The 20,536-nt window shown below is 42.5% G+C and overlaps 1 protein-coding gene across 1 annotated transcript in view; it reads right to left on the bottom strand.

The window, feature by feature from the left end:
- Positions 1 to 19,650, bottom strand: part of GPR132 (G protein-coupled receptor 132) — an 80,286-nt gene extending 60,636 nt beyond the window's left edge. Inside the window, exon 1 of the mRNA XM_005149673.2 lies at positions 19,605 to 19,650. The gene's annotated coding sequence lies outside the window, so the exon portion shown is untranslated. The remainder of the gene's footprint in view (positions 1 to 19,604) is intronic.
- Between the last annotated feature and the right edge of the window lie 886 nt (positions 19,651 to 20,536).

Raw genomic sequence — 20,536 nt, 5'->3', positions numbered from 1 at the left:
TAGTTCTGTTCCCACATCTGGGCTGACCTACTGTGCTGGGGTAAATCCAGGCTAATTCGGGCTCCACTAGTTCATGTGGGAATGCTGCCTGGAATGCACATCTGTATAGTTTTTGTCCTTTTTTAGGCCCTGTCAGATTCCAGGCTTGTGAAGAAACAGCATGTTGGACAGGAAAGCTCTGCACCATCGACCAAAGCAAGGAGAAGGTCAGCATGCTGCTGGGAGACACTAAATTGTCTCTGTTTTTCAGTGCAGCCTGGAAGCAGGGGCTTTTTTCTCTCCAGACTCAGAGGTTAAACTGGGAATCCCACCTGAATCTCTGAGGCTCACATCTGAAAACCTCTGCTCTTACCTCTGGAAAGCATGTGCCTTTCTGTGGAAGAAAAATAAGAATAAAGAAAAAAGATTCTGATTCAAATTAGAAGGCAGTAGGGCAAGTTAATTCCTGGTGGCCCAGTTGCTTTATATCCAAAAGGAATGTAGCCCATGCATTTATTTCCACCCTTCCTATTCTCCCTGCCCTGCAAAGGCTAATATCTTTCCTTTGGAAATATCATGTCTAGAGCAAACCAAAACTGTAGTCCCTGCAGTGCTTGACATGTTTCTGCAGGAAATTTGGAAAGGAGAAGCACACAGGTTGTTGTTGAGCTGGTCACAGACCGTTTCTCCATTTCTGATTTGGATGCATGAGGCTGAGCCCTGCACTGGGGCTGAGAGGCAATCTGGCTCCTCGTTGGGTAAAGATGACCCACAGGCTGCAATCATTTCCCTGGAAAGGCCCTGGGTGCATCCTTTGGACTTTGCATGTGCTTCCCCACATGCAAACTGGTCCCACTCCTGCCCTACAGTGTGCTTGGAATCACTGAAAGGGGGGGAGGAGACAAGAGGGGAAAGAGAAAAACATAAAGGAATGATGAAGTCTCCACCCTAATTCCAGCTCAGCTACAACAGCCTTCTGTTTTAATGGATCTTGAATCTAAGAATTCCTCTCTGTCTCAGAGATTACTGGTGCAACACAGCAACCCATAAGCTGGAGGAAAGAAAGTCCAATGCCTCCATTCAATCAGCTCAGTGCTCCATGAAGACTTTCTCTGGCAGCCATGAGCACTGGGTGGTGATGAGGAAGGCTTCAGAGGGTAGGTGAGTGTCTCATTCATTGTTGGTTGGTTTGGATGTTGTTTTAAGACCATCATGATCTCCTTTTCTGCTGCCCCAGCGGCCAACTCCCAGTGCTGGCCTCAGGTTTACTGTCAGAAAGGCTTGTAGTATATACCCTAAGGCACTACCTATTTATCTACACAACAGGACTGTGGTAAGGGAAGTCCTGTTAGGCCTTAAAGAAGATAAAGTAATGTAGAATGACTGACAGGCAAATGGAGGCTCAGAACCCCAAAGGTGCTGAGATAAAAATCAAAGGGTGGTGAGGAACAAGGCTGTGTGATTTTCCCAGGGGTGGCAGTGGTAGGGCAGGATTCCCAAAAGCCTGGTGGTCCATGGAGGATGCACCAGTCCCCAGGCCACCCTCTGTCCATGGCATGAAGCACTCAGAAATAAGCCCCTAGAAGAGCAGTGGGCTGGCATGCTGGAGAGGCCAGCCATTCTCCCATATATCTTAGGATGCAGCTCAGCTAGTATGATATCATGCTGGGCTAGAAATCACATTTGCTCCCTGAGTTCCCAAGATAAAGCAACATATAATATCTCAGTGATTTTCCATCCATCCATTCAGTCTCATACACTCAGCATTTACTATCATCAACTTTATTGTCTCTTCCAATGCAAACAGCCTCACAGTGCAGCTTTTATCTTCACTTCCTTATCTCCAGGCTTCCAGGCTGGGGGAGCCCTCTGGAAAAAGTGAGATTTTTCTCAAAGAGAAACATGATTGCAGGCAGTTCACTTCAGATAGGACCTACTACTTCTCACTCTTGTAGTGGGGAGGCAACCCTCTCAGGATTCCATTTATTTAAGTGGAACATTTCAATAGCTGGGAAAGAAGCCTATCCTGATGCTGAAAACGTGGGAGATTCACATTACTCCATCCAGCAGAAACCAGGAGAACCATGTGGCCCAACAAAATGGACCTTTCATTGCCTGGTCTTTATTCTGAGCAGGGCTTTCTCATAGGAGCTTTCCCTGATGAGATGCTCTTTCCTGATGGTGTTTCATACACCAGCAATCAGAACATGAAAAGACACTTCATATTTTTTCAGATCAAAGTAGACTACAGGGCACCTGGGGCCAGGAAATGTTTCTAGAGGATGTAGTGAAATGGAGCAGAAGCTCCTCCAGACCACTGCTTGTGGCACTGAGGATTTAGGGAATGACAGCACTCAGTTCATGCTCAGAGCAAGCCTTGCTAGTCATGATGCTCAGAGCAGCCTAAAGATTGTACTGCTCTACGTGCTGGAAATTGTACCAAGCACTACATCCACTTAGTTCATTTTCTTTAAAAGGATTCAGAGAAGCTGAAAGAAGCCTTGACTTGAAATAGGAAGTGTGGATTGAAATCCTAAATCCTTTCAGTACTCTAAGTCTACATGTGAAGCATGATTTAAACTGAGATATTTGTTGCCTAACCCAAGCAATTGTAGTGACAGTTACATTAACCTCTCTGGCACCAGGGAGATCACATCCCACTAATACCAGCTCTAAACAACAAAATACATGCCAGTTGAAAAGTTAACACGCAGCTGGCATTAACTCTGTTTTCTATCCAGTCTGTGCCAAGATACTCTTTTCTTACAAAGACTTGATCCAGCTCAACTTAGAAAAAGAAACAAAAAAGAAAAAAATCAGTTCTCTGAACCCTAGCACTTGGCAAGCTGCGCCCTGGCGAGTACACTTCTCTAAGCAGGACACATCTTGTTCACTGGAAAAGCTTCAAACCCAACACCTCAGGGTGCGTTATTGCAGGAACTTTTCATCACAAGGCAGCAGTTTCCTCAAATCACATGGTGAAAAGAGTGTGGAAAGGTATGGAGCTTTTCTTCAATTCTGCTCCAGAGACAATACTTTCTGCAGAAGCAATATTACTTGCTTGCAGGTTACACTTTAACTCTGCACCCCTCTTGTTCTGTGGCCATGCAGCATCATGAAAAACAGCTGAAATGTGGCCTGTCTCAAGGTCAGTGGAAGTCAGGCACCTGGTACCCTATTGGAGGGAACATGCTGACCAGCTCCCACATTTGGAAAGGCCATGGTTAAGCAGAGCTTGCAGGCTAAGTACATCCTCAAGGTTTAGAGCACAGCATGACCTCTAGAATCAGATTGCACAGAAGCAGAGCTGCAATAATACAATGCCAAGAGTATGGACTGTATGTATGTATATATTACATATATAAATATGTCATTTCCAGTGATTCACTCTTCCCACAGATTCTTGTCTGTGCCATGTTTCTATTAGTGTTATAAGCAGTTTGTGGGTGAGATGGTGTTTTACCAAGGACAATATCTGTGATTCAATACTTTCTTCCATCCTGCTAGTTGGAAAGCACGTGAAAGAGACACTTTTTGCAGTTCTTCCACATGCTGAAAGGTGTGATTCCTGAATTCTCACTTCCCTGACCAAAACATTTTTGCTTATTTGTACTGTGGCTCTTCCTAGAAGCTCTAGCTGAAATTCAGGTTGTGGCTGTGCAGGGCGGCATTCACAAAAGTGCCCCAGATGACACCCTGGCAAGAGCAGGGACCAAGCTAATGCATATTTGCAAACTCTTTTTCTCCCTCTAACACATACTCTACACACCACTTATTTTTTTGTTTTGAGAAAACATCCCTGTTGCTTGTTCCCCACACTCCCAAATGAGAAGTACTGAAATTGCCTGAGTGTGCAGCTCCAGATGAAGCTGTTGCTCTGAGCAAGTACAGACAGAGTGATTTCCATAGCAACAGAAGTTACGTGTGAAATCCCTGCGAACTGGTCCTTCTCCTCTCCCACCCTTTCAGGTCTCTTTTCAGATTTACCTCGTTTGTTTTGGTTTTTTTTTCCCCCAAGGTGCCAGTATCAATTCATTCCTTGAGTTGAACACCTAGTGAGATGTTTGAAAACACTGGGTTACAATAGCATGCCACCAATTACGGTAGTGGTGGGACAACTTTGTGGAGCATCGTATTGGAAAAATGCATCCTGTTGGGTCTCAGGAAAATCTTAATAGACCAAATTGAAAGAGCAGATAGTGGGAGGGTTGCTGCCTGTATTTAGGACCTCAAGGGCATATCCCAGATTTGTTCCTGATCAAATCTTCACTGAACTATTTACTTTTTGAGGTGCTAAGTCAACAGATGTGCATCAAAACAAATTAAAGCCATTTAACATCAAGCTTTTAATGGATAGAACCACACAAAATAATGCAGGTTATTAACCCCATAATAAGGAGCTCATTAAAATGTGAATTACCAATTACTTTACTTAGGAGTTCCATTAGAAGAAACACAAGCAACAGCAAAACCACTGAATATTTGCTGGGTGCAACACACTGTGAAGACCAATGGCCAGGGAGATGTGTCCAGCTGGTGTAGACTGGCAGAATTGCCGAGGGCTGCAACACAATCAAACTGTCTTTAAACCAAAATAGGATCAAGATCAAATGTCTCATAGACTCAACTCAGGCCTTGAGGAGGAGTATTTTATGCAGTTATCTGGAAGTTTCATTGATCTTCAGGGTTACGGATGCCAATGGTACCACTCAGACTTGAGTTTGGATTGATGTTTAATCTCCCTTGTCAACCAATGCTTCCTTCAGGTCAAAAGGAGCATACCTAAGCACCCTCTGGACACGACAATCATCCCCAAACTTACCAAAGATTGATTTTGACAAGAAGGACATTTAATTGGACAGCTAAAAGCAGCATGACCTTGCACACTGGCATCCTCAAACTGCTTTGGAGTTTTACTACTCAAGTCTGTGCTCTGCATTTTACTATTTCACACAGCTCTGGGGTTTTAACTTATTCTTTCCAGGTATTAGAATTTCTGTATTATCTGGAGGGAGCTGGCAGCCTTCTAGAGCTTGCTTTCTCTATATATATAAAAATGTATTTTCCCCAACATACTGAAAATGGCACACACAGAGATCTTTAAGCTTTACTCTGTTGCTGCATAAAAGCAACACAGTAATGTGCTCGTGTTGAAATCACCAGTTTCCAAATGGCATCTTTTTTGCTTCCCCACTCACACTTCAGATGATTTCAGATATCACCAGCGAATCTGAAAAGCAGCAAGTGCACTGCCTGGCAGACAAGCTGAGGGTATTGAAAGATAGAGACAGAAATGCGTGTCAGCTCTGTTTCAGTTGCACACTTAACTCTCACAAACCCCAGACTTGAGCTGAATGGTCCAAAATAGGCTTTTAAAGATATCAAAAATGGGATAAAGATTTAAAGCTTTCTGACTTACAAAAAATGCCAAAAAAAAAGTCCAACTTTTTTCCTTCTGAATGCAGGGAAAGTCGCAAAGTGGCAGGCACTTCTCCGGATGGGAGAAGGAAGAAGATGCTCCAGGAAAGCCTGTGGTGATGCCTGGGTACACAAGGCAGGGTTTATGACAGATGTAGTTCCCTGAAACTCTCTGAAATCATCCAAAAGTGTATTTTTTTCCCTCAGGAAAGGGGCAGTGTTGACCCTGTGGACAACAGCTGAGATAAACCCCTTCTGCTGCACAGCTGAAGCTCAGAGATCACACCACCTGGCAACAACCATTACAGTCAACCTAAATGGAAGCCTTCCCACAATGACTGAACACTCAGGAGGAGCTACATTTAGTTGAGTAAATCACCTTCTACTTTGACAACACCCGTCTTTATCCATGCTTCAGCTTAATCACCTGACATTTGCTTTATATTCAGTCCTTCTGGTTTTATAGAGATAGCCAGCTACTATCCGTGTTTCCTGTTAAATTAGTAAATACATTAAGGAAGAGCTCAGATGAGTATGTCTGCTCTAGTCCAGGCTGTGGCTGCCTGTGGAGCCAAAGACCAGTGATGGATATCTATAAGGTACTAGAGCACACAAGAGCAGCTCCCATGAAGCTGAGCTGCACTTTCACATCAAATCTATAGGAAATTTCTGCAGTGTCAAGCTTGGTGGCATGTCAGGATACAGCTCACTGGGGGTTTATACTGCACTGGCTAGTGGTGGGGTTAGCTCAGCTGGGAAAGTGGCAAGTGGCTTTTGCCATACTGGAATGCCAACCCTGCAGCTGGCACACATTTGGGAAAGCTCCATCCCAGCCTCTGCTTAGGCCTACTTGCAATCCCCATTGAGAGCCCTGCTCATAATTCTTGGTTTCATTCATGGTACCAGCAGCCATCCCAAAGACACCAGAGCAAAATGGCACCATGGTGGGGGAGAACTCATAGGAGTTAGCTGCTCCATCCCAAAACATCGTTATTCTCTGACAGCCCCCCAGCCCCCATCCCATGGGGAACATCAGAGTGTGGAAGTAAGAGAACATAGAAGGGACCACCAGCACGTGGTTACTGCAGGCAAGTACAAAGCCCTGCCAAAACACTACTTTACATGGGGGCATGAGAGCAGTGTGTATGTGTACTTCTTTTTGATATAACTAGACTGGCACTTCAAATGGAAGAATTATGTGAGTGTATCAGTAACATCTTTTTGCAGCCTAAGGTGAACACTCAGAAATTACTTAATAGGCAAAACTGTGCTTTGAACAGGCAGCAAATCAAGGTCATCTCATTCAACAAAATCACAAAGAACAGCAGAAGTGTTAAATCAGTATGGTCATATATTTACAGTGAATAATTTAAGCAGCGCCAGAGCTGAAGCCAAAAAGATTTGCTTCAATGCATTGAATTTAGCTGTTTTCAGAACTACTTAACATGGTAAATTATGTTCTTCTATCCCACAGGTTCTTACAGAAACCTACTCCTTACTATCATGACTTTGTAAAGGATATTTGCCTTAAAAATTGGGTGGGAATTGGTCCTGTTCTCTCTTGCCTTCCCCCAGATGCTAACTTTTACCCATATCCCTTATTGAGGACAGAAACTGAGATGAAACAGGGGACTTTACTAGGAGTTCAAGAAAATATTAAAAAGACATTAAGTATATTTTAAACTAGAACTGTTCTGTAATCTTAGCTGGTATAGACTGACATGTTTCCAATAGTATAATGGACCTATGCCAAATTATATCAGCTGGGCACAGCATAAGATGTTGAAACCAATTGGAAAATCTCATCTGATATTTAAAACCAACATATGGGAACAGCAGAGACTCTAGGAAGACACTCCATTTAGGATACTCTGAAGACAAGATCTATCCTACTGTAGTGTCAAAGAAGGTGTCTTAACATGTATCTATGTCCTATGTACAGCAAAATTTTAATTTAAATGTTATTCATATTGCTTCTCATCTTACTGGACACCCACTGTCATAGCCTTTTGGGGAAAATGAGTAGAAAGCAAATGTTGCAATGACATCTGTGTGTTTCAGGAAAACAAATTTAAAATGAACCAACAGAAATACTCACCCTGACAGGACTTGCTTTTGCAACTCAAATGCTATTGCTTGTAAAGAATATGTAAAAAGTGTAGAGAGCCAGATAGCTACTAAATTTGAAGAAGCTAGTAATCAGTGACCATAGAGATCATGCTTGACAAATAGACTGGTAGCTGTGAACTGCTCCATCTTCCTGTGGGAGTGAGGTTATCAGTGAGTTCAGCACAACCATATTCAGCAAAATAACCTCAAGAGGACATCAATATAACTTGGAGAACTACTCAGCTGGGGTCTGTCTCACATTTGGGTTACATGAGAGATTAACCTGCAAGCTTGTCAGTGCACAAACGGTACTGCTTGTAGAACAGACACTATGAGAGGATGACACAGACAAACATGGGAAAAGTGCCTGTTTTCTCACTTTTCCTTGGCAGCAGGTTTAAGAGCACAGTGCACATTTTGCAGTGATTCAGCATTTATCTACAAAAAAAAAACTGTATTTCCCACTCTGTTTCCCTTATTATCCTTTTCCTTTAAAGAAGCTGCAGTGATTAAAGCCTTATTGTAAAGATTAGTATCAACTATAAAGGCAAAGTGAAACTGTGATTTTTGTTATAAAATACGAGTCTGTTATTGCTACAGGGCTTATGAAAGAGGATTAAGTTCGTCCCTGTGAGAAATTCAGATGGAGTATAGTGTTAAAAGGTATTTTGTCATTGGAAGTAATCTTGAGGCAGTTCAAAGTTTGGCATGGCTGCTCCAGCTTGACTAAAAATCTTATGCTTTATCAATATAGTCAGCATTCCTAGACATTGAATCCACCACAGACTTGCTCTGAAACCCACAGATTTCAGTGTGCTCTGCGTCAGGTCATTTACAACTGTTAAGAACTGAAACAGAAAGTGGCACATATTGGACATAAATTGAAACTGGCACATCAATTCTGCCAAGAATTTCTGGTTTGCAAGCACTGATGCCCCCCCTTTCATCCCGTTTATTAAAATAAATTCATGGAGGAATGAATAAGAAACACTGAAACTGAAATTTTAAACTTTCCCTCCTTACTAGCTGGCAAAAGGAGATGAAGGGCAATTAGTTTCAGAGATGTCTTCAGCTCAATCCCTTCAGAAGGCTGAATACAAGGGCAGAGCAGATACCTGATTATGTACTTTAGACTTCTGCTTCTGGACTTCAGAACTGTATATGACCTTGTGGGTGGAAGGACCTAGATACTGTTTCCTTGTAACTGCATAAATTCCAGGGCAGTTGATCAACCTGAACCCAATGGGTGCAGGGGCAGTTCTGTGTGAACTCATTTGAGCTCTGACAGCTTTATTCCTTACCAGATTGTCACTTTGTGGTAAGTTCTTCAACTTAAAATGTTAATCACCCTGCCTAGTTGGCAGCACCTGCGACTCTTCAAGCTCTTAGACCATAGAAAAAACACATGAAGAATTTCTTAGTGAAGTTGTCTCTCTAGTGGCTATGGTGCCTAATACAGATTAAGCTCCTGACTTTAAAACATCTGAGACTGTATGAGATGATTCCAAGCCTGGATGTGGCCCTGAATGTCCTCAGACGCTTTGGAGAACAAGCCAAACCAACCCAACCAGGCAGCAGAACCTGCTCTCCACCATCACTGGAATAACTCAGGCCCATACAAATGCTGCACTCTTACCTTTAGACAGGTAAAAACCATTAAAGTTGAAACCCATATCATATGCACTATGTACAGCTATATTACTGGTTTATACCATTTTATTTTGATTTCCTCAGGAAAACCAGGACAATTAAAGGCAGGAAAGAAGATCATAAATTTGGAAGAAAACAAGGGAATAATCTCTTACCTGAATAAGAAGTTTTAAATAGTCTATCACTGACTCACCACGATTTGGAAAACAGTATACATACACTTTTACTCTTGCTTGCAAAGCATAGAATAGACATTATTCTATGAATTAAAATAGACTTGTGTGGTAATCTGTGCCAAAACTGATCAAATACCTGTATAGTTTTAATTATACATGTTACCCTTTCATGGCGTAGACATGTAGGGAATAATAGCTAGTTCTGGGAGCCATTCCATGAAAATGAAGAGTTAGAGTTCAGTCTTTCTGTCACAATAAACTCTCCATCACAAAACCTGGCCCCTTTGTAAACCACTCAGGCTCTAACACATTGCCCACATGTAGACAGATATATATGACAGAAAGACAGAACCATGTAATATTTAGTCAGTTGTGCTCCATAAGAGTTTTTTTTCTGTAATAGTCTTATTTTGTTTATGAGAACTTGATGGGACAGCTTAAATTAATATAAATAATGATAATTTATATATCGTCAATCAAAACGAGGTGTTCCACTGTGCAGGATTTAGTACATCTTAAATCTCTCAATGTGCCCCCATTATCTGATAGATAAAACGGAGGAAGTGTGAAAAAAGGGAGTATTATCCTTATCTCCTGATAGGGAACTGTGGGCATAAGGGTAGGAGAGTTAAGTAACTTGGGTTCTGGAAGCTTGGGACAGAACTAGACCTGACCCTTAGCTACTTGTCCTACTGTTTCAACTGTGAGTCTGCACTTCCTTTCATTTAGTAAAACCAAAGTGGCATGCAATTTGAAGATTAGACAATGTAACATTTAGTTTGAAAATGTAATATCAACTTTGTGTCCTTGACTGCTAGTCCCAGATCCAACAATTGTTCATGTATCTGCATATTCCCTTTGTGATTGTTTCTCTGAAACAATACTTATGTAAGCACCATATTGTCCAGTCAGAATAGCAGTCATGGAGCCTTGAGATGCCCCTTTAAAAACTGTTTTCAACAGCTCGTAGCTACTGTACACAGAGGGCTCTACCCTTATTTTCATGGTCAAAATGCAGCTAACTCGGCCAGCATTTGAGCAAGATGGTGCCTTACTATGGCTTCTGTGCCACTAAAACTTACTCCCAAAACCTGCATGGTAACCAGAGATCAGCAGATCCCAATATTTTGATAGGCAGAGCCCCATAAAACATCAAGTTAGAAACTTGGCAGCCCACAGACACCCATGGATTCAGTGGCTGCTTCAACCTGTATCTAAGCAGCAATCAACATGAGTCAAGTGGTGGGAGTCAATTTCTCATTCCCTTCCTTCAGAGCTTCCGTTAGTGCTGCTGCAGTCACTGCTATGGCACTTGAGTGATGCTGTATGATTATAATATGCTGTCACCCTCCCAAACATGTAGGTGGATTTCATATCGCTTACATATAGTGAAAGCCTTCCCACCAAGAAGAGCTGACAGGAATCCCTTAGCCTACTGTGAGCAGCACTGCCTGAGCAGAGAGGTGAAGAGCTGCTATTTCTGGTGAATATCAGATAAGAATGAGGAGTGTCTCTACTGGGTGCAAAGTCAAGAGCAGAGAGCCTGCTGTAGATACATTCTGCCTTAGGCTCCTGAAAGCCCCATGTTAATAAAGACTTGGAGGTGACATGTGTGAAAACAAAGAAGAATTGACTGGCACACCATGTGCATTTTGAGGTTTCTGGATCATAGCTTGCACTGTGAATCCCAGGCGGAAGTCAGTGGGCAGCTAACACAGAGAAATGGGGGCATGGTAGAACAAATGGTCCAGCACTTTTGCAGGGTAACCACTGCGATAGGTCCCCTAATATTTTGCCAGATTGGATGGTGCTGTCCACAAAAGAAACAGAGACATTGAGAGATGATGAACAAAACTGGGACTAAAGTGTATAGCATTAGTCTCCTGTCTATGGCAAAAGTCTAGCTGAGGTTGCTAGTTAACAGGATTTAAGCCCTTGAGGTATGACAGTATAACTTTTTCCAAGTTTCCACATGAGAGAACCATGGTACTACCACAGTAATATCAAGAAGGAGCTGAGATTGATCTCCTCTCTGGCCCATGTCGACTAGTCTCCAAGAAAGGGGAACAAACAACATCACTACAAAGAACACCTGCAATCCTCACGCTGGGTCTGGGCTTCTCCATGTGATAATTCATGTCCTTTTCTTTACCTACTGTGCCTACTTCTTTACCTACAGCCATGCCTGGCTGTATACAGCTGGAGTGACCTAACCCCATGCAGCTGGGATTTTCCACCTCTTCTGCAGCAATTTTCCTTCCACTTACCATAAACCTTTCTTTCCAGTATTCAAACTTCATTAGTTTTTCTTCCATTTTCACATATATTGGCCCAAGTAATGCTGCTGAAAATTTGTCTGTAAACATACCTTGAACTCAGAGGCAGCCAACTGGTTACTCCATGTAGGAGGAGAACAAAACACAGGACTGGAATGTATAGTGGTTTTAAACCCTATTCTTCTGGACAATGGGAACCTTTCCAAGCCAATCCTGCTGGAGATCTTGTCAAGTCATCAGATCATTACCCCTTTTCTCAGTTTGAGTGTGGCCCTGCATGTGTAACTCCATCACTACTAACTGGTGAGTCCTGGTTCTCCCTCCCACTCAGCAGCATTCTTTCATGGTAAGGTTTGTCTCCATATCAGACTGTACCTTGCTGCCTCTCTTTTTTCCAGGTGATGAATGTGTTTATTTCCTTTGATCTTCCTAGTAAATAGATAATTCCTTCCACCCTCTTGTCTATACCAGTTGATCTATAACATTATCTGTCTGCACGCGCTTTTTTCAGTACGCTGTGGTATTCCTATTAGCACTTCAAAAGTGGATTGATCTGGGTTTTTAAATGAATCATCAGTTGTAGTTTTCTATCAACATTTGCATCCCGAACTCTTCTGGATTACCGCTCTCCACAGCCTCTGGTTTACTGCTTTGACCTCCCTCCAGTGAACATTGTTACCCTGTGGATGTTTCTGCACTTAGAATTGTTCAGTTTCTTTCTATTCCCATTGTGTGACACCCTTCATTTATTGAAATCCCTTTAGGATGGTACTTCTAATAAATGATTTGCAATTCACACTCCAGCTGGGTGTTATATTTGAATTTGATTGATGCATTTTTATCCTTCTCCCTCAGTGCTACTGCAGATGAATACAGTGTCCAAAACAGCAGGAGTCCCTGAGGAGTCAAACATAACAATATTTACAAGCATACTCGACTTTCTATACCAAGGGCTGATTTTAATCTTTCATTGTTATTCTCTGCATACACCCTACATCTTTCTACTTCTGCTTTGGGCCCAGTCCAGCCACTGTTAGAGTCAACTGTCTCTGCACAGAACCTCTTAAGGCTGGACCAGAATCTACAGGAATATTAGGTCTGAAGGAACTGAATAAAATTACTCACTGAAATCAAGGAGGTCTCTATGGGAGAGCTCTCTACAACCAGTTGTCTATAAGTGAAACCCTTAAGGGCAAATTTACTGAGTGACTCAAGGGACAGTATTCCCCTTTTCCTGCCATCAGCATGTCCCACTATGGTTTATACTCCATCCCACATGATGGATAAGCAGATGCTTATTCTTTACTCTCCCCACACAACACACTCCCCCTGTGGTTTTCCTCCTCCCATCAACACTGTGAGTATAATCTGGCTGTAGAGCTTGTATCACTTGGGTGCAACTGCTTCTCTTAATGTAACCTGTCGTTGTGTGTAACACATTTCTGTTTTGCTCTTCCTGCAGAACGCCTACTTTCTGATTATCAGAGAACAAGTTTCATATGGAAAGGATGTTAAGTTAATTGATCTGCAATTCCCCTTTTGGAAAAGAAGAGTGGCGTTTTCCCTCTGCCAGTTACCAGGGATTCCTCAGTTCTCCAGGAGCTCTTGAATATAATGGATAATGGGCCTAAGAGTTTTTCAGATAATTCCTTTAATGCCCTTGGGTATGTACCATCTGGCCCTCTGTGCTGATTTGAACACATTGTGCTCTTAATATTTCTTTGCTATTCCTTTAATGATTTTTCTAACTTTTATCTCTCAGATTCTTGGCTTTCCTTTGACTTCTCATTCCACACAATGGTTTTAAAGGAAATTTAGAAAACTGAAGTAGGTGATGATTTTTTTAGCTCACTGCATCCATGGTAGAAATGAACTCACTTTTAAAATTCACTTTTCATCAAGAATCATTGTATCTTTAAAAGTCTGAGCTGCAACTACTATTTTTTACCCTATCCAAGCAAGGCTGCATCTACAGATAATTTTCTGCTGTTTGAAAGGTCCCATTCAAGAGAATTTTCTTTTGTCTGAGACCCTGTGTCCAAGTCTTGCCTACTTGATACTGGTAGGGAATTTTCCCTTCTTCCAATCATATACTGTTTTTTCTCCCTTGAAGCACATCTATGTGACCCTGCCTACATCCTTCAGATACCTGTAGACTCATGTCTGCTATTTTCTTATCTCTTTGCCAGCTTATATCTAAGCATCACTAATCTTCATAAATCAAACCCACACCAAACGATCTGATCATGTCTCTACTCTTCTTTGAGGCCTCTCATTTTACTGTGTTTGGTATTGGGATGCAAAGAAATGAACAGCAACCTTCCAGCTGTATCTAAGCCAGGCTGGTTAGTGTGATGCCCACTGAGAATGCCATGGGTCTTTTGAAATGCAAGGTGACTGCCAAAAGTTACATGTCCTCCTGTATCACTTCCCAGCCTTTCCCTACATGGCTGCTTCTGAGTATCCTTTGGGGATATTTTTTCCTGAGTGCTGGTAGCCTAAATTATTCCAGTTTCATTATGTCATTCCTGGCTAATCTCTGTAGGTGCCACAGGGTAATTTTTCTGTTCAACAACATTCAAAACTCCTCCCATTTTAGCATCAACACCATGTTGTTGCACTGTGCATTTCCCCTGCTTATTTATATATGACTTGCTTTCATTTTTATCCAGTTTTCTTCCTATGCTCCCATATTCTTCCCAGAATACTTTTACTTTAAAATGACTTCTATAGAATTTTCTTTTCCTAAAAAATATAAATTAAAGACAAATTACTCTCCTTTCTACGTATGTATGTCAGATACAACAAGTTTATACTGGGCCACCTCTAATACATAGTCTCCTTAAAATAGCTGCAGACAATGATGGGTCTACCCACATGCTGAAAGATGTAGTAAAATGTAAGTAAAATTCATTACATGAAACAGCAAATAGGCTACACATTTACCAGGGCATGATCCTTGGATTGTTTTTGTTTGGATGTGAATTGTTCCCTGTACAATGCACCAGGGATGGAGGGGAACATCCCTCCCTACTTCTTGCTTTTAGCTGCCATTAGATGAGAAATATCCTATCTTATCTCAGGTCAGACTTGCCAAAATGACCTCTGCTGGAGTTGCTTTTCACTTCTCACTTCCCTCAGTTCCTACATGGGTAGGGGGACAGGGGCAGATCAGTTCAGCCTCCTGAACCCTACCACCTTTGATGACATTAATACAGTTAGCTAAGGCTGTTCTCAGGGCCAGGATTACCTCCTTCCTTTTCACGTAACATGCCCACCATAGCCATAGGGTGCTCTGAAAGGGCACACAAGCACCTCATACCTCTTCATCCCCACCACTCAGGGTCCTGGAAGAGATATGGGGAGCTACAAGTCCCTTTGCTCAGCATGAGTAAGGAGACTTGGGCAGTGGACACCACAAGTGGCCTGCAGATCTCTCTAAAGGCTTTTGTCTCTGCCACATGGACATTGTTTTCAAGCCCACTAGTTGTGGTTGTCTTCCCTTCACCTGTACTTTGGAAAATTGTCAGGCCATGGTCTCCAGCATGCCATTCCTTTGGCATGTCCAGAGAGGTGGTGTCTGGATATGGACTAGTCCATGCCTGTTAAAATGCTGGGTGAGAGGCAAAGCAGGATAGGACACTGGGTAACTTCCCTGAGCCTTCAGGCTCTGGAGAAGAAATGACCCTTTTTTTATCTCCTGAAAAATGAAAGATTTGCAGAAACAATATACAAAGGGCTGCATTAAAATCTCTGTTTGCAGGAGATTGTGGAGATTTCAGTGATACTATATTCCTCTGCAGGAGAAGGGATTAAGAGTGTTACAAGACAGGTTTGTAAGCCCTGGAGAGAGTAAGTATCCAGCAGAAATCTTTCGCAATACCTTCTCTTCCTCTTCTGGGTCTTACCTTGGTTTCTGGTAACACTTAGAACAAAACCACCAGCTCTTTCTCATTTTAATGTGTTCGCTATTTTGTCCTGAACCCAAACGAAACATCAAAGGTCTGGCTCAAGCACTTGCAAGTAAAAATAGCTCTAAAGCCAATATATTTAAGTCCCTTGAATCATATCTCTGAAATAATTCATCCTAAGCCCATGAGAGGGGAATGGTGTTGTTTGTTAAAGGAATGTGCATTGTGCTGATAGCAGGCAGTACTGACATGTAAAGATGTCATGTAAAGAATGAGTGATACTGCAAAACGAAAGGAAGGTGAGAAAAGGGGCACGAAGACTGCATTGCACTGTGCTTTGGAAAAGGAGCGAAATATATTTAAGATAAAAGTCAGTTTCAAGCTGCCTTTATTTTCCCTTCCAGTCTGATCCTTATCTTTACTTCTTAGAAATTTAGATTTGAACAGGTCTTTCTTCGTACACAAGAGCGGTAAATCTCGGTACATCCGTGGTACATGAGAGCATGACCCTCTCTCTCCTATATAGTGTTGCAATTTGTTTATTACTACCCAGGACTCATTTATTCTCTATGATTTGCTCTTTTTGTAAGTAAGATAAATCAAGGCTATGAAACCATCAAACATACCCTGTGTAGTCCCTTTGTATCAGCCTTTTGTCTCTATTACTTTGTAGTTGAACAAAACACTATGCTTTCTACTCTGTCACTACTAACTTCCATTTAAATTCCTTTTCCTCACAGGTAAGTAACATTTTCTCTTCCCACCTTCTAGTAACAAGGTAGATGTACCTTTGCAGATATCATTCCACAGTGTTTACATCTGCACTTTCTCCCTGAAACTTGCTCAGGGAAAGCTTGAGCCATTACAATACCATTACTAGGTAGGATTTTTTTAATAGATTACTGTACATCTTGCCTTCCTCTGATCTGATGTTTTTCATTGCCATTTTCCAGAAAAAGTTTCCCAAATGCAGCCTTTCTAGTTGTTCTTTCTCAGATATGATGGAGGGGTGCCTCTGGGTGTTCCACAGATTCCTGCCTGACAGACAATTTATGAAATCTCTAGAGTTTTAAAGGAGGCACTCTTTGTTAGGATGGTACGTAAAAGAAGTTGGAAAGTGCTCTTGCTTTTAAGAACAGATACACACTCTTCAAAGGCTGCTACATATAGAAACCAATAGAAGTGAGTATGTCCCTATGGCTCACCAATGAGGAACATGAACATGGCCATATGGAGCAGATGCAGGTTTCAAACCACTGACTGTCAGCAGTGTAGTCTAGATTCGTGTTAGCTCAGCCAGAGAAGAGGAGAATAATGGATCAAAACTGGCCAAATACAAAGGGACAAATGCTGGAGGGTGTGAAAAAAACAGACCGATGCCTTGCGGCCCTCAAGGCTGCTCTAATAACATGAGGGATTGCTGCGTTTATTTAAGCAGGATGAACAAGATAAAAAAACTTGTTGGTGTTGGATGCTGAAGCAGTTTTTAAGACATCCCTGACTCACAGCTCGCAAGCTGGGACTCGTTTTGCAAGTTCAGTCCTTGTTCAGATAGGATCAAGGAATGTCTCTGGGCTGGATTGTGAAGGAAGCAGTCTTGCCAAATATGCTCTGCCCACAGCACTGTCCAGACCCGTCAGATGATATTTCTTCTAATTTTACTAATGTATGCTTGGCCCCGATTCCATGCTACCTGAGGCTACAGCTGTAATAAAAACACGGCACACATTCTGTGGGTGGGTGCATGCAGCTGGTGGGGGTTGAGGCACGTGAAAATGAAAAACACAACCTTTTCTTAATTGCAGCATAGAAATCAAGAAATAATACTCTTCTGATTCCCTGCCTTCTCCCTCTGTCTGTTGCACACCCTCACCCATAGCCCACGTACCCACTTTGTGGGTTACCCTGGAGAGGGTTTTGGTGTCTAATCCCTACCTGAGAATGGAACCATCAGGCTACCATCCTGCCATAGTCATGCAGGGCATCTACTCCTGGGATGGAGTAAAAAAGCCCTGGGCACACACTTGTCTTTTACCCATGAGTTGCTTCTCTGTGGGAGGTGGGTGGTATTACAGCTGTGGGCAGTGTGAAAATCTCACTGAGCAGCTCATGGGTTTAGAAAAGTTGGACTTCTTTGGGCTATAAGGCTTTCTGAATATGCAATTTGTAAGAACATCACCATTTTGTCTGTAGAAAATAAATTAAAACTGAGGCCCAAGAGAAGGCATGGGATTGATGGAAAAAAGCAAAGTTAGTTTTAGTATCCATGGGATTGTTAATGAGAAGACACGGAGAATCTATTGTCTTTAACAAAGAAACAGTGCTGAGCCTGGGACAGGACCTCTGGTTGTTTCTGGGCCAGATGTGTTGCTTCGATGAGGGTGTTTGCCCTGGGGCACATACCTCCAGCAACCAGTACACCCACACCCTGAAAGGGAAGGGGCAAAGAGGAGCTCCTGGAGGCAGTCCTTGTTTCTGCTCTTAAGATTTAAACACAGGTGTCAGAATGGTACTCCATCAAAGGACCAGAACATGTTGAGGTACAAATATCATGCTTACCACTGAAACCAGACAGCCATGGCAGCTCTTGACCTCCCTGCCATATCACCCATTAACACGTACTCCTGATACCACTTGTTAAGGGCCACCTTGTTCTCTGACAGCTTTTCCCACTGGAATTTCTTGCAGAACAAATAAGCATGGATTAGAGAAACCCATGGGTAGTGCTGAGATGGCAATTTATGGTTTGGGAAATTTGGGAGTTTTATGGACCTTAGAAATTTCAAGCTTCTGACGTTAGAGCAAATCCTTGTTTCCAAGTTTAGAGTGAGAATTGCAGATATCAGGAGCATTTTCAGCCTAAAAATTTACATTCATCACATATAGTGCTGTCTATTCATGCTGATTTTCAACAACAGCACTTTATTTACTGGCAGTTTTACTGGCTGATGTTTAGCAACTCCACCTGCTGATGCCCAGCTCTGTAGGATGAAATGCAAGTAAAGATGATGTAAGAAATTGAAAATGGTCTGTTCCTTCTTCCATTTCTTCTTCTGATTGGTTTCACTCACTTGGTCTATTAATGATTGGTTTTTCACTGGTCTGTGCTGTCTTTTGTCTTACATGCCCTAAAAACACTTGCCCAAGCAATGCACTGTCATGTCAGTAGGAGTTTTCCTCATTCTCTTCAGGGGAACCTCCACCCCTCTCCAGGCAAAACACATGAGATGCTAAGGCTTAAAATTTATGGAGCCTGATTTAAAAGCCAGGATGTCTCCTGGTCTCAAGGGAAGGGAAATGACCCTCGGCTCATTTTGCAGTTACTCCTTTTCAAAGAAGGAAGTGCTAATAAGCACTCACTTGAGGCACAACATCTTAGGACAAACAAAGGCCAAAAAGCAGCCGTATAATTGCCGTGACTGGGAATAAAGGGAAGCCAAGGAGAACACGTGAGAAGTTTCCCTTGTGAGCAGTGACACATCAGCAGTCACGCTAATGACTGAGGTGGGAGCTACAGAACATCCAGTGCTGCCCCTGGGGCACTGCTTCCCTCCCAGAGCAGCTCAGCTGGAGTCTGTGTCAGGAGCTGGGCAGTGGGGACAGGACCATAGTTGCAACATGGGAGAGGAGGCAGAAGGGAGAGGCACCACTAGAAAACAAATGCATAAAACATGCTGCAGATATTGGTAAGGGTTAGACATGGAGAGTGCACGTCACACACCCTGCAGACACGTGAGTGCCTGAGCTGCATGAGAACAGCTCTAGAGCCTGGTCACAATCACCCAGGAGAAACATCAGGTGAGATTTCAAAGCACAGCATCCTCAAGCTCTCAGGACTCCTCCTGAAGCTGTTCCTGGGTACTTGTTTCAGCTGCACCCAGCACCTTCCCTTCACGAAGAGTCTTCCCACAGCCACCCTGGTGGGGATCTGTCCCCTTGGCTGTGCCACCTTTGTGTGCTGGGTCCCCCTCCACACACACCAAAACTGATCATGCTCCAGGCCCTGTGAGACGCCACACACACAGAACACCAGATCCAATGCATGAGGTAGCTGGAAGTCAAAAGGGGCCATTAGTTTGTCTTACCTGGCTTGGCAATTGCAGACCATCAGATTTCACCTGAATAGTGGGTCCGGTGACTTTGTTAGGAAAAATATCTTGGTCCTCTTAAGACTATAGGATTTCAGTCAAAAGTCTGGGAATGGGGTAGACTGATCTTGCTGTTGTCTGATGCCTTGTCAGTGGCAGAGAAGGGCTTGGGTGAACTGTGCCTCCATGGTACCAGCAGGCAACAAGCAATCCACTACTGCAAAAGAAGGCAAAAAGAATCCAAGTTCTTGCTCTCAGATCTGATGAAAAAGCGGTTTTAAACCTCAAACACAGTAATCACTTTGACCCTCAGGAAGTTAGAGTCAAGAGTCAAAAGGGGATGTGGCAACAATGCCATGTACAACCGTTACACCACTTTTCTTGTTGCACTTCCACTTATTGCTCAAGCACGGTCTATGACCCTTTTGGTCAGGATTTGTGAATGCTACATTAATAAAAATCAGAGTCATAGTCTATAATGTTCTTGTTAGTAACTGTTAATAGTTCCCAGACAACATGTAAAATGAATAGAATTTCTAATGAAGGACTTGATGCACACAAAAAATTGGGCATGCCATTTGAATACTATAAAACACTTGCAAGAAAATAAATTACCAGGCAGTAAATCTGGAAGTTCTCAACAACAAATTCTTTTGTGTTCCTCATTTATATGGCCTTTTCTGCTGTTGAATATTTTAAAATCTCAGAAGGGGGTTTGTTGTCGTGTATGTATATAAACACATATTCCCACCAGATCTTTCAGAGATGGTGCCCTCTGTAGAGTCCTTAGAAGCATGAGAGAATGACAGCACCTTAGCTGTTCCCCAAAGCAATTAATTCATCAATATAGGTGATTATTCTCCTGTATTTAGCACTACTGCGGCCTCACTTCTAGTACTATGTGCATTTCTGGGCCCCACAATTTAAGA

This window comes from Melopsittacus undulatus, chromosome 4 (assembly GCF_012275295.1).
Source record: "Melopsittacus undulatus isolate bMelUnd1 chromosome 4, bMelUnd1.mat.Z, whole genome shotgun sequence".
NCBI classification, from domain to species: domain Eukaryota; kingdom Metazoa; phylum Chordata; class Aves; order Psittaciformes; family Psittaculidae; genus Melopsittacus; species Melopsittacus undulatus.
This window is presented reverse-complemented; position numbering and strand designations above follow the sequence as displayed.